The sequence below is a fragment of the Myzus persicae genome, unplaced genomic scaffold (genome assembly GCF_001856785.1).
Source record: "Myzus persicae strain clone G006 unplaced genomic scaffold, MPER_G0061.0, whole genome shotgun sequence".
NCBI classification, from domain to species: Eukaryota; Metazoa; Arthropoda; class Insecta; order Hemiptera; family Aphididae; genus Myzus; species Myzus persicae.
The window spans coordinates 20,215-40,738 of NW_019100925.1; the positions used below are offsets into that span (position 1 = coordinate 20,215).

The following is a 20,524-nucleotide window of genomic DNA, read 5'->3' on the forward strand; positions in this document are numbered from 1 at the left end:
AGTTTTGGTAAATTTAATCAGTTTTGTTAAAATTTACATTTTGCTGCCGCGAGAAATTGAATATTGAATAGATTTTAGCTGTTCCGAGCTTAATTATTTTTGTTAACTGTTTGTCAACAATGGTTTTAGAATCACTGTTTTTTATTAATGTACAATTAATGAAATATCTCAAGTCTAAACTTCACTATAATTGAAAGCCCTTACCAATGTTCAGCGCACTAAATGCTTTTTCAGTGATATTATTATTAACGAGCAATATTTTTACAGAAGATATGTATAATATTATACTAATTTAAAACTAACATAATAAGTATGTGATTCAAAAATGTATCATTAAAGGGTATAGTTTGAATTCCTTATTAAATGCATTTTTGGTTCATTATAAGGTTTATTTTTCTTACATTTTTTTGGAAAATATATTTTAAAAAAAACAAAGAGAGCCAAAGACCGTACATGCAGCACTATCACTATATACTGAAAACAAAACAATTTGTATTTTATGAGCTATATTTTACACTCAAGACTACGTCGGCTGTATGTAGTGGTTCCGTCTAACTAATGCATTCACAAGCAAATTTTAATATTTACTATTTTACTTTCAGAAGAATCCGTTTCTCTCTGTTATTTAGAATATTACAGAGAATGGTCCTATATATGTAATATAATATACAATTTAATCGTAAAAATAATTTCCAGTTCTTATTCTAACTTATGCTTTTTTCGACATTTTAATTTTGAAACAAGTTATGATACTTGATGTTTAACATTTTACAAATTGATACATGATTTAAATTTCTACCAAAGTTTTTTCTAGAGAGATAAACATTTTTAAAGACTAGCTTTGTTATTTTTATGACGGATTTATTTTTAATTTTTGTAATGAAGTATTATTTAAATTAATCGTAACTATCAATTCATGTAAAATGTACATATGATTAACAAGATATTTTTGTTAAGTCTTTCTGTTTATTTAATATTAATAGTGCGATTGATTTATAATAGTTCATATGTACTAAAACTATATAATAATAATAAATATCTTATACTAAATAATAAATACCTACTATAGACTTGACCTCGACATTAATGTGTCTCACTAAGTGAACATATAATAAATTTTATAAAAATTTTTGCTAGGGTCAATGTAGAGGAAATCGATGTTGGACGTATAAAGGTATTAGGTACACTAGATTTTGACAGAATAATGGTAAGGTGAGTAGTAAGAATCGAGCGGAAAAGGTTCTTGTTTTCAGCAAACTTTTATGTCGAGAGGAAAATATTATAATAAATCAATTTAATAGCCTAAAACGTTGTGCTGTGATACCGCAATAAGGGGTGCGTCTGCGTGCAAGGAAAATTAATGTTCAAGCTGTTACTCTATAGGTAAAAACGTAAACCTCGAGACATTACCTGCCGACCATTCGTGATCTCTAAAAACAATAATAAAAACATACAAGTAGGTGTACCTATATTATGAAGAATAAAAAATATATTTTGTAAAAAAAAAAATGAATGTTCGCAATATAATTAATAAAACATATTTTCAACATAATAACCTAACTTAACCTGTTTTGTAGTATAAAAACATGTCATCAGTCCTTTCCAAATCCACCGTAGGTAATCAGTGATATGTGATCTGCACCGTCACAGGTGCTTGCGTTCTAGTCGACCGTTATTCGGAAATGGTCAGTTTCTGTCTAGTATACCTAACTGGGTGCTGTCCATCTTCAACTCTGGAATATTGGAGAACAGGATGTCTGTCATCGAAAAACTATTTTTTAGCCCTCTTGTTACTTCGTAGTCACCAGCAGATTGTGGTCAACTCGAGTGACAATACCGATTTGACGGTCACCTGCAATAACAAGAACTCTCGTTTAGTCGTTGGACTGAATAAAGCAAAACTTGAAGATAACTATATGTTGTATACCATTTCAGGTTTAAAACTATTTTGTGAAACATTTCATTTTAAAGTAAAAAAAGTACATTTATGTATCAAACAGCTTTATTAAACTTGTCCAACGTATAAAGTTAGAAACGGTAAAATATTTTAGGGCATACATGGAATCATATAGCCTAAGTTTTCTAAGAAATCAAAAGTCTGAGACATAAAAATATTTAACATTTTTTTAAAATGTATTGAGTTTTATATTATAATTACCTATTTGTTTTTGTCATATTTACAATAATAATAATAATAATAATAATAATAATAATAAATAACAATGTAGTTCCTTTTAAAATGTTTTTATATAACGATAGCTCAAATCAAAAATATAAGACACCTGGAAAGTTGCAGTAGTTGCACTGCTGAAGTACAATAGATCCACCTTACGATTGTCTTTGAGTAGGTTATTGCATACTGCTTCCGTAATAAACATGAATTTGGATTCGGGATAAATCATTGGGTACGAAAAAAAATTCTGAGCAAATTAGAAGATGTGTCAGTGTGTCACTCTCTAGATATAAGGGTATTTGATATTTGATAATAAATATTTTTTTGTAATATTCATATTGGCATTCTATTTTGCCATGAGTAATACAGTAAGTAAGTATTTTTAATTAATTTTCGCAGAAAACGTTTCATGTTTTATACAATTAAGAATAATAATTGACTCATACAACCGACTTAACTATTTCTTACCACGGTTGAATAGGATCGGGGTGTAATAAATAGCTGTTAAAATAAGTCTAAATAAAATGAATTATGTCTTCAGAACTTGAAGTTTGACAGTTTTTTTTCTAAAGGGATAAAATAAAAAATTCGGGAAAGTCTATCTTAAGGAAATTTGTCGAGAAGTTCGAATCTGCAATTCAATAATTAAAGTACCTATATATTACAGGCATATTAAAATAGTACTTAGGTTTAGAGTCTTAGAACCTGTGTGGTTGTGCGTTATTTGATGAAATAGAAAATACAATCTCTGGACTATACGAATAATGTGATTGTAATGAAACGTTATGTTATTAAATTTTACAATATCGTGAGTAACATTAATATTTTAACAATTTTGTTTGATCACACGCAGTGACCCGACTACGGTAAAACGCGCATTTCTAGAGACGAAACATTATTTTATAGTTTTTATCCGACGGCGGCGCGGCCGGCGTTGGCACGACTGACCCAAAACCTTAAGTATAGTATTAAACGTTGGGCGCCCCAACAGGTAGTCTGACGACGACGACGCCGCCGCCGCCAGCAGCCACCGCGCGACATTAACGCACCGGCCGCCGAACCGTTCGCCCGTGACACGCGCTCGTTCCGATCTTGAAAGTTTTTTCCGCGTCGCCCGTGATAAACGCGTCCAGTTGTAGTGTGTGATCGTCGATCTCAGTAATTTCCAATCACCGGTGGTTCACGTAGTAGTGTAGTACACCAACTGTCGTCCGCACTGCGAATACAATCTATATTATACTATTATAATCATATAGACGTAAGACGATCGTTTTGGCTACAATCGGGGAGGAAAAACAATTTAATAAAATAATAGAAAAAGTAAGTGCGAACAAATATGTATACGGACGAAATACTGGAAGAATTCGATATAGTTTTCGACAAATATCTAAATCTATAATTAATAATAAAAAAAAAATATATGCATATTATACCTACATTAGACAATATACTATAAAATATATTTATATACTTATTGCATAACATATGATAATGATTTTAATTTGTGTAATGACTGAACCAGTGTGGTAGTATGTGTATATAACAACTATTAGGCGGCCACACGGCGTTTTTCTAGATCCGCCAGTTTTTTTATATGGGCGCGTGTCCGGAAACGTAATGTACTACTATACGTAGGTAAGTGAGTACTATAGCTGTACCTACGTTGTAAAATCGTCATTACGATTTTTATAAGATACTCAATTTACTCGATGATATCCCGAGCAAAGTATAAATGTTAAGTTCTTGTTGGCCTTTAAAAACCTTTTCCGTTTGCGTAAACGTGCAAGCATTAATAATATAATTATGAAAAAACTTTCAAAAAAATTGTTTTAGTAATAATTTATGCTATTTTCCAAATACATCAAACTCTTAAATAAACTGTATATATGTAATAGGTATTTTTCTTCGTTAAAAATTAATAGTTCATAACATTTTCCTTTATTTGTTTTACGTTGTTAAAATGTAAATTTCAGAATATAAAATAAAATGTTAAACAATGCTTAATCAATAAAAATTATAAAAATTTCACGAATAACTTCAGGTATAAAAAACGTCGTGTACAATTTTAAATTCATAACAATATTTAGATAGTCTTAAGTCTAACCATTATACCTATATAGATTAAAAATATAAGAACATTTATGGAATCATTTTGATGCTTTAAGTAAATATTTAATAATGACTGTTACATTTTACTTTTGTTTTTCAACTAATTTTATTAAGTAAAAATATAGAATGCCACTTAATGTTATAAAGGTTGCCACGGACACAGCTTGTAATGGTTTATTATTACAAGGGGGTATAAACCATTAATTATTTTCTTCATTATTAGTGACTAACTTTTGAGAATCAACTCAACTAATCATAGATTTTAGCTTATACATAAGAGAGTTAAAATTGTAATGACAGCATTTGTTCCAGATGTTAACCTTATATCCGTTATATTATAACAGAAATTAACACAGTTGATGATGTGTAAAATATTAAATTATTATAAAAATATACTGCGAACAGTTGTCAATATTATATTATACAGGTTCAGATACAGAAAAGGAGGCTAAATATAAAATATTAATATTATGAGTTATATTATAAATATAAATTAAATAGGTAATAATTGTAGTTTTAATCATTAATACACTATAAACTCATAAAATATTGTTGACAAGTTTTAAGAGGCTAACGGATTTTACTTTATTGTAAATTTACTTATTCAAACTAGATAAGTATTTTTTAAATAGCACCTATTTAAGAGTTGGCTTTAGCGCCTGCTCTACGTATTTCTTGTATTCCATACAATTTATTTTTAATATTTTTATTTTTATTAAAACCAAATAATTATCTTAAAAATTAACAACAAAGTAAATCCGCTTTTCATTTGCATTCGCAGTCGGATACTGAGGTATAAGCTTGTATATTAACAGTTTATAAATCTGACTATTGACCTAAAAACTATTTGAAAAGCACATAATATAAATATTTTTTCAATTAACTTAATTAATTAAACAAAGTTTTAAAACTATTTGATACATTATAATATATTTTCAGATAATGTCCTAATATAAAAATTAAACATACTAGCATTTTACCTTTTAGTATGTATAATACAAGATTTTAAAAAGTATTAATTTGATTAATTTTTTTCAACAAATCGTAAGATCTAAAGGATACCACTTTTACATTTTGAGCTGAGTAATTTTGCAATGACGTGTGTGTGTTTTTTTTGTGTTTGATGACAATAAATTTTTTCAGTAAAAAAATACTCTGATCACCAACTTTAGAGTATGGTTCTGGTAGCAAATAAGATCTAGCTTGTACTTTTAGTATTGGGATCTCAGAACTAAAAACTTTTATTGATTTTTAAAATAACCATGGAAAAAATACTTACATTTGTTGTTAAAATTTTAATATTATTATTAATATAATTGTGTATTAACCTTATTGGTTACCAAATAATTATACTGTCTTCTTCATGGTATACAATGATTTATCATTTAATTCAATTTTAATATTCTCATAACTAATCAATGACCAAGTTAAATCGACACATACAACACTTACTTTATAGCAGAGCAGTTACCAACTTGGTGGATTATTTAATTTATATTGAATTTCTAAACTTCATGAATATTTATTTATATTGAGGGATCTAGGATTATATTCATTCTATTGAATATAATGCGTTTGCAAAACTGTTTATATTTAAGAATATAAACTGATCCTATAATATGTAAAATAAATATTGTTATTCAGTGTAGGTACTTGTAATGATAACACGAGGTAGGCGAGTTTTCCCATATTTACTTTAGCTGGTTTATGAGTTGCCACCATGCCAGTTGTTTTTAGCTTTACTATACAGAACACTATTACTGTTCAAAATTATATGCTTCACAGATCTGATAAACTGAATGACTATTTATAAATGTTCGCCATCTTATATTATTATATGTTACTCAGTACTCTATACAATTTTAAGCTATAATGTTCATATTCGTGTATTCGTAATATGATTTTTCATATTAAAATGTAAGACAAGTACAAATAATAATTGTGGCCTGTGGGTGATATGTTTGAACATAACAATTATTTATTCATTTTTCAATGCTACAAATTTTAACAAACAGTATTAGTTTTATCTCGCTATAATAATCACACTCGTGCTTTTAATTATAATGTAAATTATTTTACACTACTATAATTTATTGAATGAAGTTACATAATAATATAATATACAGTGTGTACCTGTCAGGTTAAATTACTATACATATTGTAAGACTGTATTTTGCTTATAATATTAAGCTTGTCGTTAGGTTTTGTTTTGATAGCTTGTACCTACTTTTTGTTAATCGTTTCAATACTTGTCAATTGCTAATAGCTAAAAAGTATTATTTATATAGATGGTGGATCAATTGTAGGTGTGTCCGTTACACTGCATGGATCATCATTCATCTTTAAAACAACTATTACCTATTTAAGCCTTAATGTCTTGAGATACTGGCATAATTGCTTGTTTTTGTTTATTAACTACTATGGATTCATGGTCGTATAGCCATTTTTATATTTTAATTACCAATTTTAATTTTTGATGGCATTGATATAATGTTTAAATTAATCTCTTATTGAAACATTCCAAATTAATTCTGTTCCAAGAGTTGTAGGTAATTCAGATAAAATATATTATAGTATATTAGTATATAAATATAATTGTATAAAATAAACGTTAAATTGTAAAAAAAGTTTAATTTGTTCATTTAGACTTTATTCAAAATTTTTTTTTGTTAAACATTCGTGTAAATACGTAGCTCAGAAAAGTTTCACAAAATATATTATTTTAAATTCTTTAAATATTAAATGAATTTTTGCTTTGGCTATTTTTAAAATACAAAAAACAATTATCGTATATAATTATATGACAATTTATTCAACTGTGCATTTTTTTTTCATGATGAGAAATATAAATTTAACAAAACTATTATAATTTATAACTACCATGCCAAAATTGTCTGAGTGAAAAAATCACTTTTAATATTTAAGTAATTATAATGTATATTATATGTTGATAAACTCGTAGGTATGGTTTGAAAATAAATTAGTAGGTATCTTATAATAATATCGTTGGTAATATAACTATGCTAGCATACAATATTATGTATTTAATCGCAAAATTATATGTACCTTGTACCTACTCGAAAAGATAGTTGAGTTGAAAATCTAAGGTTTTGTAATGCACAAAAAAGTAATGATAATCATACAATAAAAACACTTTTTGTAGAATCAATACATTCATTGCTCCTCTCAGAATCTGAAATATTAAAGGATTTTTTTAATAGAATTTTAAATGCCTCGAGGAAGAAATTATATGGATAGTTTTAGGAGTACAATAGTTATTAAAATTCAAATAATTCAATCCGTGATTTCAAGGAGAAATTTAAGTTTTGAACACGTCATAATCGTTTGATGGAACTTTTATAACCTACGAAGGAAAGTGTATAAGACTTTTTCAAGACAATGTCAACATTGCGTCCTTTTTCATTGTAAATGAAAGTGTAGGTTGTGTTAATTCCAGATTATTGTACAAAGCAAACAAACATATCATAACTAATACTATGAAAGACATACTTTGTTTTTTTAATTTTTTTTTTATAATAGATTCAACAGTAGTATCTAAGCACGTGGAAGTCGATCTCGAGTTCAAGTCACGAATTTGTTTTATTTTCTGCTATAGTTTTTCGTAAACAAATACATATTAGGGTGACATAGTTAATGTAACGTCCTATATGTACTACTTCCAGACTACAGATAAATTGAATAAGGACGTTATATTTATGTTGATAAGGGTGAAGTGACTAACGTTGTTTCCTTTTCAATGAAAACAGACTGAAACATAAGTGTTTCGTCATAGTTACAATCTTGATTAGCATTCGAAATTCCATTAGTAAAGGTGCCTTTGTCTGCGGCAAATGAGCAAATACCGATTTAGAGATACAAATATTTTAGGCTTCTTTATATCTACCCCTGGAAATATAGGGAAAACAAAAACGATGCCTTCAAGTTGAGTTCGAGTAATTGTTTTCCGATGACCATGATTTATTAACAAGTGAGTTGTAATTAATAACGCGTTTGGTTAGTAATTATTAAATGTATAATACTCTAATTATATTTTAGTAGTCCAAATATTATTGTGATTACTAATCACTGATTAGTTATAAGAAGAACGTAAACGATAAAAATATGGTTGGCACATGTCGGCTGACAAAATCAAAATGGAAAGATTACGTTTATTGAAAGTATTTTTTATTTTTATCATTTATATTATTTAAGTATCAGCTGTACAGATTTTAAATAATAATTAGTTTAATATTATTATGAATAATGAAATTGCTCTAGAATTCACTCAGGCAGTTTTAGATTTAAAAAAAAATCATTTTTTATTTAACACAATTATGCACCTTACTATACTCGCATCCGGAAAACAACAGGAATAGGGCCCGGACCTAGGTGATTAGTAGCATCATGACTTATTTTCAATATTTGATAAACACTAAGTTATAAATGATTTGAATTTGAATTTAAATTCTTTAGAAAATATTTAAAATTGGTTTTTTCAACTAAAATTTTAAATTTAGTGTGATTAATTATCAAGCTAATTCGTGAGAAATTTGCTCAATATAGAAACTAAAATTTTCTTGTCCACACATTTTATGTATAATGTTCAATTAGATTGGCATACTTACAAGAAGAATGTTTAAACACAGTGAATAACATTTTATTTATTGATAAATAACATGTTATGTTTATGACTTAAAATATGATAATAGATTTTAAATGTTAATATATCTTTAGTTTAGTAAACATCAATAAATAAATTAGTGGAAGTAATCAACGTCAACAAGGAAGTACTGAATAGTGACTACTGATGTATGTTAGTAATTTTTGCTTATATTTCAGTTTTCATTCATTATGTCGAATTATAAAGAATATTTCTTTTTGCATAGTTTGAGGTCATTACACAACAATTTTTTAAATAATCAAATATATTTCAACTTATTTAATAGTTGTTATTTTTGTAACATTTAAACCTTTTAAATGACAACATTTTTATTTATATATTTTAATACATCTATTAAAATATATTATAAAATATATCTAAAATGTATATATCTATTTACATTTATTTATTAAATTTGTATACATCATAATTTTCAGAAAAGTGTTTTGGTATGGAATATGAATTAAAAATGTGTATCATCATAAAAAGTTGAAGACATAAAAAATTTCGAGACGCTCGATGCCAATGTCATTTGTCTACAAAAATACTCTCTACAGGAATAATGATCCTGTCTCGTAGAATCCACCAAATTTCATAATTTGTATTTTTAACTAATAGAGCATAGAGGGTAATATTTCACAAGCCAAACTTAGTTTTTTAATATATTAACCCCAAACTTTAAAACGTCTTTGAAAATAAGACAATTTTAAGCTTTTGTTAGCAAATTATTTTATTTTTACCATTATTTGATATAAAATATCGAACATCAATGCCGTCTGTAGAAAGTCTTCTTCTTTTTTATGAAAAAAATGTTGTTGAAATCTAACGAATCTACAAGGCCTCAGAGTTATTTCTATGAAGTCATTTTAGTTGACATAATACATCGTATCAACCCCTCCCATTATAGGTATTGAGCAGTAGATTAGTGGAAAAGGATTATAACTAATGTGACAGCTAAGATGTACAGTATAATTTTAATATTTTAAAATTTTAAAAATTGCATGCAAATTAGAATTTCCATGTATTCCTATATAAATATTTTTTCAACTTCTATTTAATTCGTATGTAATATTAAATTAATTTTTTTAAATCGTTTATAAGTTAGTTTTTATTTAGTAGTTACTAGTTACCTATAACAATATTTTACCAAGAATAACTAGTTATATTTCCGTTTACAGACGAAATGTCATCGTACATAACTTTTAGAAAATTCATTTCAGATTTTTATAGGTTATGTAGAATGTGTAACACATCCTACACTTTTGTAAGTTATTGAATATGTCAAACGTATATTCAATCATTTAAAAACTGTGATAAAAATATTGCATTTATTTCGTAACTAAGTTGAGAATGTTGAACAAGTTTTTAACATGCTGTCGTAATGTCGTATATTAAAATAAATTAATAACTTGATGAAATAAATTTTCCATATTCATATAAAAACATTATTAATTATATTGTAATACATTTCACGATGATCATTTAACATTCAAAATCAATAATATTTTAGGTACTCAAGTAAGATATTTTAATAAATATTTCTACTTTTTGTCCGAACACAATATTATTACTTGAATATTTTAATAATAAAAAAACATAGTTTGAAATGTTCTCAATTAATTTTAAATTTCTAAAATGAAAACAAGTATACTTGTATTATTTTATTGTTATTTTTTCATTCATCATTGTACATAAATATTGTTCTACATTTTGTTTTTTTTCAAATTGTAACATTTTATATAAATCATTGAATTCTAAAAAAATTGGTTGGTTTTATACAAACTACTTTAAAACTTGACAGTAAATATTTTATGTGTTAGAACTTTAGTTCAAAAATACAATTAATTACAGATATAAAAAATATATATAACCTAAGTATATGCCTAAAAATTTTCTTAGTTACATTTTTTTGATAAGTTCATTGAATTTCAACAAATTAATTTTTCGTCGAGAAGTGAAATATTTCAGATATAACGTACAACGTTCAAGTGAAATGATGAAAAAAGTTATTACATCACCGTCTACCACCAGACACCAATAACATCATTCACTGTACATCTAATGAACGTAGTTCTAAATTTATTGGTTTGTTTTAGAATGGTTTCAGAAAATACATAATTGATGACACTGTGTCCAACAAAATAGGAAATTATAGCTTTAAGAAAATCGCATGTAAAAACATAGACTGATGCTTAGACCTGTCTGTATTTATGAAACTAAGAACATAATACATTAATTATCCAACATTAAAATTAAAAGTGTTTAAAATGGATGAATAATTTATTTTATCTTCTAAAATAAACCTAAAAAAAATGTACCTAATGATACATTTTATTCTTAAATCAATACAGCAAAACATAATAACAACTTCATGTCTCTTATTCACACTAAACAGTCATAGTGTACTTTTTTTTAGACAATTATTAATATTCAATTAAATTAGTGTAGTGAGATGATTTCTATAATGAATATTATTTTTCATGTTACACTTTATTATGTACATTTATTCTATATTCGTATTATATAAAATTATATTGATAATAAATTTCTCTTAAAAATAAAATAAAATATTTAGCAAGGCGTGTTAGCCATTTATTAATACAAACTATTGTTGTTAATTATCTAATCTTTGTGATTGTGATGATGTTTCAGTTCAAATGATAATAAAAACATATACGTGTATTGGAACTGTGAACTTAAAAAAATATTATTTTAGTTTTTGAAGTTAGCTAGGAAATATTCACATATCTACGTAGCATGTTTGCTCTTTCCAGGCAAAAACACATTGTTAAAACCTTTGAAGTCAATAATTTAGTAATTGAGTTATAAACAATAACTTCGAGTGAAATTGTTTGGTTTCTGCGGGAAATTAAATCAATTGGGTCAAACTGGGTTTTGGTATGTTGGTATATTAAAAAAACAACTTCGACTACCTATGTAAAATGAATGAATCATGAACATTAAAATATGAACATTTATATATTTCTAACGGGTTAACAAGATGAAATTTAGATTGATTTAATTTATTGATATTATCTACTAGGTAGTTCCTTTTTTTTACCTGCAATTTGTTAAACTTAATCAGATGGATTCTTTTCCGGATTATACTTACGAATTACGATTAGTTATGATATTAAGCAATGAGTTAATGTTTTAGATATATTGCTTTTTATTTTTTTACTTAATAGCCAATAGGTAACTTATATTATAATTATTGTATACTTATGACACAATGATTCCATTGATTAATTTTTTACCCAGAAGTCGTAACTTACCCACTATCTGTTAGGCATATAATATACATACAATTTAAATTAACTCTTGACATGATAATATTATTGAGTAACTTGACTAATCTTGTAATTTATCATTCAAGGTTTTCTTAAACTATTTTAATAGGTTTTTGGAAAGTGTAATGTTATGAAAACATTTTGAAGACAACTTTTCAGACCCAAATAACCATTGACAGAACTTATTTGACCTTTATAATATTTTGAACTTGGAAATCACATTTTGTGCTAAAGCCGAAACCCAATATTTTATTATAACCGATAAACATAATGATAACAATAATAATAATAATAATATCATAAATGTATGGTATATAATATAATATGTTAGTGAAGGCGATAACATAAAATTTAGAATTATTTTATTAAAATATGTGATTTATTATCACTTACTGCAATTTGAAACGTACAGCTTTATTCACTGCAGTACACGTCCTTATATCACCGAGTGTACAAACCAAAAATCTCACGTTATAGGATAAATATGTGAATTAAATGATTCGATTTTTCCTAAAGATTCCATAATGCTTGACGTAATTTTTTCGCTGCTATCTCAAACTATAACGGAAGTAGCCGATAGGCGGGCGACTTACCGATCGACCCCCTCGGTGGTTTCCGCCTGTTTATAACGGCAATAGTAGATATTTTCGTACAATATTCGTACATTTAGCGTAGTCGTCTTTGTAGAGGACCCCTCGAAGATAGGTATCTATGAAGTGGTTATATCGTTAACAACAAGTTTACGACACAGCAGTACTAACGATAATCGAAAGACAAATCAGACTTATTACGATACAAATTTATAACTGTAGCATTCCCAGTGCTCAACGGTAATCGAGTTAAGTGTAACCGATATAGTTAACCGCATAAATGAGTAAATTGTGTATTTATAATGCATTTATATAACCTGAGGTATGCTTATTATTGTTAAGTAACCTTTTTTTATCATTTTGGTATCGTCACAATGTTACGTGGGCTGAACTGTTTGCAAACTACTTTGCCTACAACACTGCCTAGCCCAACATTAAGTAATTTAGGGGAAGATAGTTTTTACACAAATAGTATTTCAAATATACTGATTATCCACCTGTTCAATAAATACAAAATACAATAAGTATATGGTAAGACAATTTTTTTTTTTAATTTAAGGCATTATTCAACAAGTAATTTAAAGATTATAATACATATTAACATATTGAATACATTTATAAACCGTTTAAAATAAATTGTATGTCTATGTAACAATATATTTATATTAATAAATTGGTATCTACGTTACTATAATAACTATATATTGTAACTGAGTTTTTGATTTACTGAATTTCGTGTTCACTGGCAGTTGCAAATTTCTGCATGGTTGTTTTGTCCAACAACCACTTACTAAAATTCTAGTCAAATAGATTACTCATTGTTTTTACGCGAACAAATTTAATCATACACATTTCATGCACATAATTGTTTGCTAATAAATAAGGGGATACTCTCGTACTTAGTTTCCTCTGTAGAAAGATTTAAATTTTTTAATGTTGAGGATAATTTTATAATCTTTTTTTAATACTATTATTAAGTATCTACATAAATTGATATGTATTTTTGATAATAATTTTGATAAACATCAAAAAAATGTTTAAGCATCTTTACATAATTTTTTTTTTTTTTTCGTAAATTATTATGGGAAGAGTATGGGTAGTCATTAGTCAAATAATACAGTAAATTATTTCCACTATATTTCAAATAAAGACTTCTGACTTTCCACTTACTGTATAACACTTAACGAAACATATTATCATTTTTCAGCACGTAAGTTGTTTCTTTGAGAAAGCGATAAGTTAAAAATGAAGTTTCAAAAATATGGAAATGATTAGAGGGTGGAGAATGGGGCTCCTACAAGTTTGTAAATAATTGTGGACAATTTATGATCCCCTTGAATTTCCTTCTATTTCTTCCTATAGATGACAAAAACTTTTATAATAACCAATAAGAAACATTAAGTGTTTTAAATTTTAATATCAATATTTTTTAATATTTAATATTTGAATACATATATACCTACCATTTTTACTTAGATATCTACTTCATATATTATACATTTTTTTTTTTAGTATCCACTGCTATATTTCAATACATTTTTTTTCATGAGAATCTTGACTAAATATCTATCCATTTCAGTTTTTTTTTACTAAAAAATAGTGAATTTTTATCGTACACAATCACAGAGTATTTTATAAAGGTATATAGTAATAATAATATGTACGGTGGTTCTCGGACCCGACATTTTACATTTATATCAATCTGCAAACGTCCAATCGAATGATACAAACGATTCACGAAACGATACCAATCGCATTTTTCACCTCCACCCAAACATACGAGTATCGTATTGCGCGTGTAACTGGAAACTATTTTTAAATTGTTTTTTTTTTGTGTTATTTTTATCATCTAAAGCTTTGAAAGTCTAAAAGGTTCGTTTGGAAAAAATATCAACGGATTTGAGATTTCAGCGAACACTTATTGCTAATTTGCATAATATTATTACTTAGTATATGCTATACACAAAGCCAACAAAAATTGTGTTTAAATGTTAAAATAAATTATAAATAATTTTATATAACTTATATAATACTAATAAATTTACATATGCAATGAAAATTGCAAAAACACCTCAAATATCAAACTTTTAATAAATGTTTTTAACTTCTATCATAAATACTATACATTGTGCAATAAATAGGTTCTAAAGAACAGAACATGGAAATAACAATAATAAGCACTTGAGAAATAATTAAACTTATAATATTATTTGTAGAACAACAAAAAGCAATAAATACATTACAAATAGTTAAAAGCTGCAATTTAATTAATTCCATGACAGATGTAAAAACTTGCTATTGATTTCATACATATGCCGTAAAAGTATCCAATTTTAAAATAATAATAAATCGCTCCAATATCACTAAAAGTATAAAATAATAATATTCGTAAAATGTGGGGACTTTTTTTTTTAAAGCGTAGCCTTGAGAACCACTTAATGCGGTTAAGTCTCTTAAACTCCTTCCCCCTCCTTATAACCGCTTATGGCAAAAGGATACGTTTAGACGAGTTGATTCAAAGTGAATTCATATATTGTTGTTATTATTTATAGTAAATAATATAATATTTACAAACGACAAAACCGCATAAGTTGTTCCTAGGGGTGGCCATTGGTTTCGTCACTTGTCGTATATAAACGGTGCATTCGCATAAAATAATAATACCTACCGGCAACGAATCGCGTTTATCTCGTTTGGAAATTTGAATCAAAAACCAACGAAAGTATATTAAATCATATTATAATACGGTCCCACTATATACAAACGGTATAATAAATAGGTACATAAGATAAAAATGGTTATTTCGACGCCTGAAACGTTTTTAAGGAGTTTGGTCGGTGTATTCTTTTTTTTTCGTCGACGCACTCATAATGTATAACATGATACTACACACATAATAATATAATGGTCATTGTGTGTGGCAAAGTAAAAACGTCCAAAACACTTAACGTCGTGATATTCGCATGCCAGGTACCTTCGAGTGGTTGATAATGGCCGACGACAAGTGCACGCTACTTTTTACTTGAGAAGAGTTTGAAAAATTCGTGTGATTATGCCACGCGTGACCAGATGACGTGTGACTTAGAGCTGAGATTTGTCGCTATAATCACTACTTAATCGACTACGATTAAAATGTTAAATATTGTATTCAATGTGGTCCGTGTGCCTGGTCGTTAAATTTTGACGATGATGGCAGCCAAAAGATGTTCGGAAAAATTACTATTGTAAAGACATCGGCGAAAACGGATTTGCAATATAATATATTTCAACCATGCGTGCGATGTACGTGACGTTTATTTATTTTAATTAATATTGACGCGATTGGTTTTGATATTTTAGTTATTATTATTATTATTACCATCATAATTTGCTCGTCCAAGTATGCTTTATATTATATAGAGAATACCCTCGAGTACAGCGAATATTGTTTTTCAGCCAACGGTCCACAATGTCTACATCGGAATGACTGTGTTTTAAAATCCTGTCAAAAGCAGATCCTTTTCTATCCTGTTTGTTGTAGTTGGAACATATTATGCTAGGCGAGTAATGCGGGATCGTAGCCATAACTATTATACTACTCACGCATTTGATGTCGTTGAAAAATATTGTTTATAACGGTAAAAAAATTTCGATGCATTATGTTTTACTAAAAATGTAATTCTAAATTATATTGTACATATTTTTATCAGATGTGTGTAGTATGCGCATAAATTAACTTTTATTTCATATTTTCTGAACATATCCGTTTTGCTTGTTTCACATTTGTTTTTTTGTCTACGATAATTTGTTTTTACAACATAATTTAGTATTTGTTGACACATGTCATTTGAAGCAAATGAATTATATTCTTTTAATGTCATGTTTTAAACATAATAAAGTATAGGTGACGTTGTTAGTCATCGTACAATAATATAAATTCTTAATTTTTATATTAAGTGAAATCGGTTATATTAAATTTGAATTACGATACAATAAATATGATGATACCAATAACCATATTATGCAAAATTATTATAGTGTATTCATTTTTAGAATTTCATATTCCAATTCCTACCTATATAATATCATCTTAAATGTTTATACATAGATAACCGATATAATATATTATATTATAGCTCTACGGCCTCTACCTACACGCAATCCTATCCAACTGTCAATCATACTCGCGCATTTTCTTATTATTTTTACACGGTCGTATTGATTAATGTTTTTCTAGCGATCGATAAACCGCAATCTAAAACAAACAAAAAATATTACTAATTCATTATAAATATTTAACTTGATATTTATTTTTTGATCGATCGATTAACGTCAATAAAACACTACGAGTAATGATAGTGGAACCAAGTAAAAAATATTACAAACTAGAAAAGATAATGCCAATCAGTGATGGTGAACAAAACTCAATTGTTAACCGAATATTTAAATTTACAATGATTGAATTAGTTTGTCAATGTTATGCGTTTATGAATTATGGGTGTATCGATGTAATATAGTAATAATAATTTAAAATATATTTTGTAACTATTGTAAATATAGCAAAGCAAAATTAATATATTATTAATATATTAATAACCTAACATTTTTTACTACACCAACAATATTATTCTTTGGAACCCAAAACCAAAGTTTTTAACGAATTATATGTTTGTAAAATCTTCAAAGCTAGAAATCTATAATACGCGTACATTCATGGATCGTTTACGTTGCATCAATCGATCAAAGTTTGAATTTATTGTACACCACCATACACAAGATTTCACAAAAATAGTGTAGTATAAATCAGCTGAATCTATATCTATTTGATTTAAAAACAAGCATTAGGTACATAGAATGATTGATTCCATTTCCTTCATAGTAATATGATTTATTGTCATGCTTGGATTAAACACATTAGTGTAGACACCATTATCTAACTTTCTAAAATAAACATACATACAACATTTTGAGCATTATGCATATAAAATAAATGTAGTATTATTTACCTTTGAAATAATCAAAAAACTTTATTACAACTTTTATAAATGAGGTGAAAAAAAATATAGGTGCTATCAAATAAAGAATGTAATGATAAAATAACCAACATAGAGGCAAGTACTGTATTATACGTACAATTATTTTATCTATTTTTTATTTATCATTAGTCACCAACAGATGTATAAATTTAGAAAAGGTATGTCAATATTATGATGATATTTTGTAATAAATATAAAATTAAAATTAGTAACGAAATGTTATGTGATTTGACTTAATGTTATGTGCCTCCATAATTTTGTTCAATTTATTTTGTGGTAAACAATAAATACTGAGTAAAATATTTTTAATCAACAGACATTACAATCATCTAATTATCTACCCCCCTAATCCATCCATAAGTTTTTATTTTACTATCTATTCTAGTTACAAGAAAGATAGATGTACATAAAAAATGTAATCATAAAAATCGTATTAATATCGTTACATAATGTACTATTTATATGTTTATTTGACATATATTATGATACTAGTATAATGGTGTTTAAATCAAAGAGGAAAAATTAAAAAGTACAATTTTATGTTGGGTTTTATATGAAAATATAATGTATGAGTCATTAGCCACTTAGCCAGTAATATTATTATGTCAGTAAACCCGTAAAAAATAAGCAACTTTCAAAACAATTATTTTAAAAATTTAAATCGTTTATTTAAACGATGAAACCAAAAATAGAAACTGTAAAATAAATAATTTCAATATGTGTAAGTAAAAACACAATATAAGTATTTTGATGTTATTCGAAATCAATATAATGTTCCTTTAATTTGTATGTTACAATTTATTACAAATTTTTCAATAGCACAATATGTACATATTAATAATATTTTCAAAGTGATATTAAATTGCGAGTAAAATTAAAGTCCATCTTGTAGATTTTGTAGCTATTACGAAAATTAATGTAACTGTTTATTAATGTATGATGCATAGTCGAAAATTGTAGGTTTTTTTCTCAGTAAAAACTAAAAACTATGAATATAAAATATAGCTACATAGTTAATCAAAATTATCAACCTGAAGTATTTCACCAAATCAGCTTATTATGCAATTCTTGTGGTCGATACCTATTTTAAATAATACATAAAAATACAGTTTTATATGAAGAAATATACATACATAATATAATGTTTACTATAATACTATGTAAATTATAACATTTAATATAATATAGTGACAATATATATTATACGGTTAGTTTAAAAATCAAACAAATTTTTATTGGTGGTTAATAACTATGTAGACCTTATAAATATTGATATATTATGTTATTGTGCCATTATATTTATATGGCTGCACATTAGATTTAGATAATTCTTTGTTTTAACCATCGTGTACATTATTATTATATATTATGTATATTATGTAATACGCCAAATTCATAACGAGAATTTCTGAATAGCCAGTATAATGTAATTTTATTTTTAATTTATACAAACGTAGAAAACATAAAATCCGTACATAATATATAAATATTCCTTATAATACTCTGCTCAAGAGTTGTTTTTAAGAAGCTAAAAACTAGAAAGAACTTAACCTTAATACGTTAATCGGCCTGTGGGGATCAGAAACATAGCCTATGAGAAAAGTCAAAGAACTAAGGTGTTTGAGATAAAAGTAGATACTCAGAAAAATATGTGGGGCATACTTTGACGCTCACACAAGTGTATGATGAAAACTACATAACGACAAACTTGAAAACATTTTTAAACGACCACGTATAGCAAAATAGATTTAAAAAAGATGATTGGTAGGAGGCTTACGTTTTCACTAAAAAGGGATACAAAACTGGCGAAACTCGACAGCCAGTGGATAAAATAGCAGAAGATAGAGATATAGATGGCAAATATGTTTTTAGTGATACAGTTTTAACTGGCTGAAAAAGAAGAAGATGAAGAAAGCGTAATATATAAATCGTATCATATACAAATGTGATTTAAGACTGGAGAGAAGAAGTCACTAATTTGCGGCACCATTATCTTCAATTTTAGGGAGAGAGTAGAACCATACCTGCCTTTCCATTATTTTTTTTTTATTAGGTTAACTGTCAGCGGCATCTGCGGCCATTAGACGTAACATTACACTGCAAGAAAATTAATTAATGACTTAATTAATGATGATAACAGATCATAAAAAAACAATACATTAAAATATTAAGTATTAGATACAATATACAATTTATATATAATGTTAATTTCTGATAGAAACTGAATAAGCTACTTGCCGTTCCTTATCATGCGTTTAGGTATGAGCGACCTGAAATTAATCTAAAAGTGAGAGTATTTATAAGAAAACTTATTATGCAATTGCAAAGCCCTTTATTATTTTTTTTTAAGTAAGAGAAGAAAGTTTGTTTAATATTTGAACGCAAAGGTCACTTTAATAACGTATCGGAGAGCTGATTGATTTAATTTGACGTAAACAATTAACATATTAAATAAATTCCATTTAGTATTAGTGTAAGAAGGCTTTATGAAGTTCCAAAGTTATGTACCGTGGTATCAAGGGACCATAAAATGTATATTTTGGATATTAATAAATTGAGAATAAAATCATTAACTGAACTCTTATACCAAAGAAAAATTAAAATGGAAAATGTTTATTAAGTACTAATTAATTCAAGGAAAATTATACTAAATAATTGACGTTTATAATTAATATTGGATTCCTGCA

General features: G+C 26.8%; 1 protein-coding gene across 1 annotated transcript in view; it reads left to right on the plus strand.

Annotated features, from left to right (window-relative positions):
• The first annotated feature begins 3,183 nt into the window (after window positions 1-3,183).
• Window positions 3,184-20,524, plus strand: part of LOC111026869 (sphingosine kinase B-like) — a 56,854-nt gene continuing 39,513 nt past the window's right edge. Inside the window, exon 1 of the mRNA XM_022305043.1 lies at window positions 3,184-3,493. The gene's annotated coding sequence lies outside the window, so the exon portion shown is untranslated. The remainder of the gene's footprint in view (window positions 3,494-20,524) is intronic.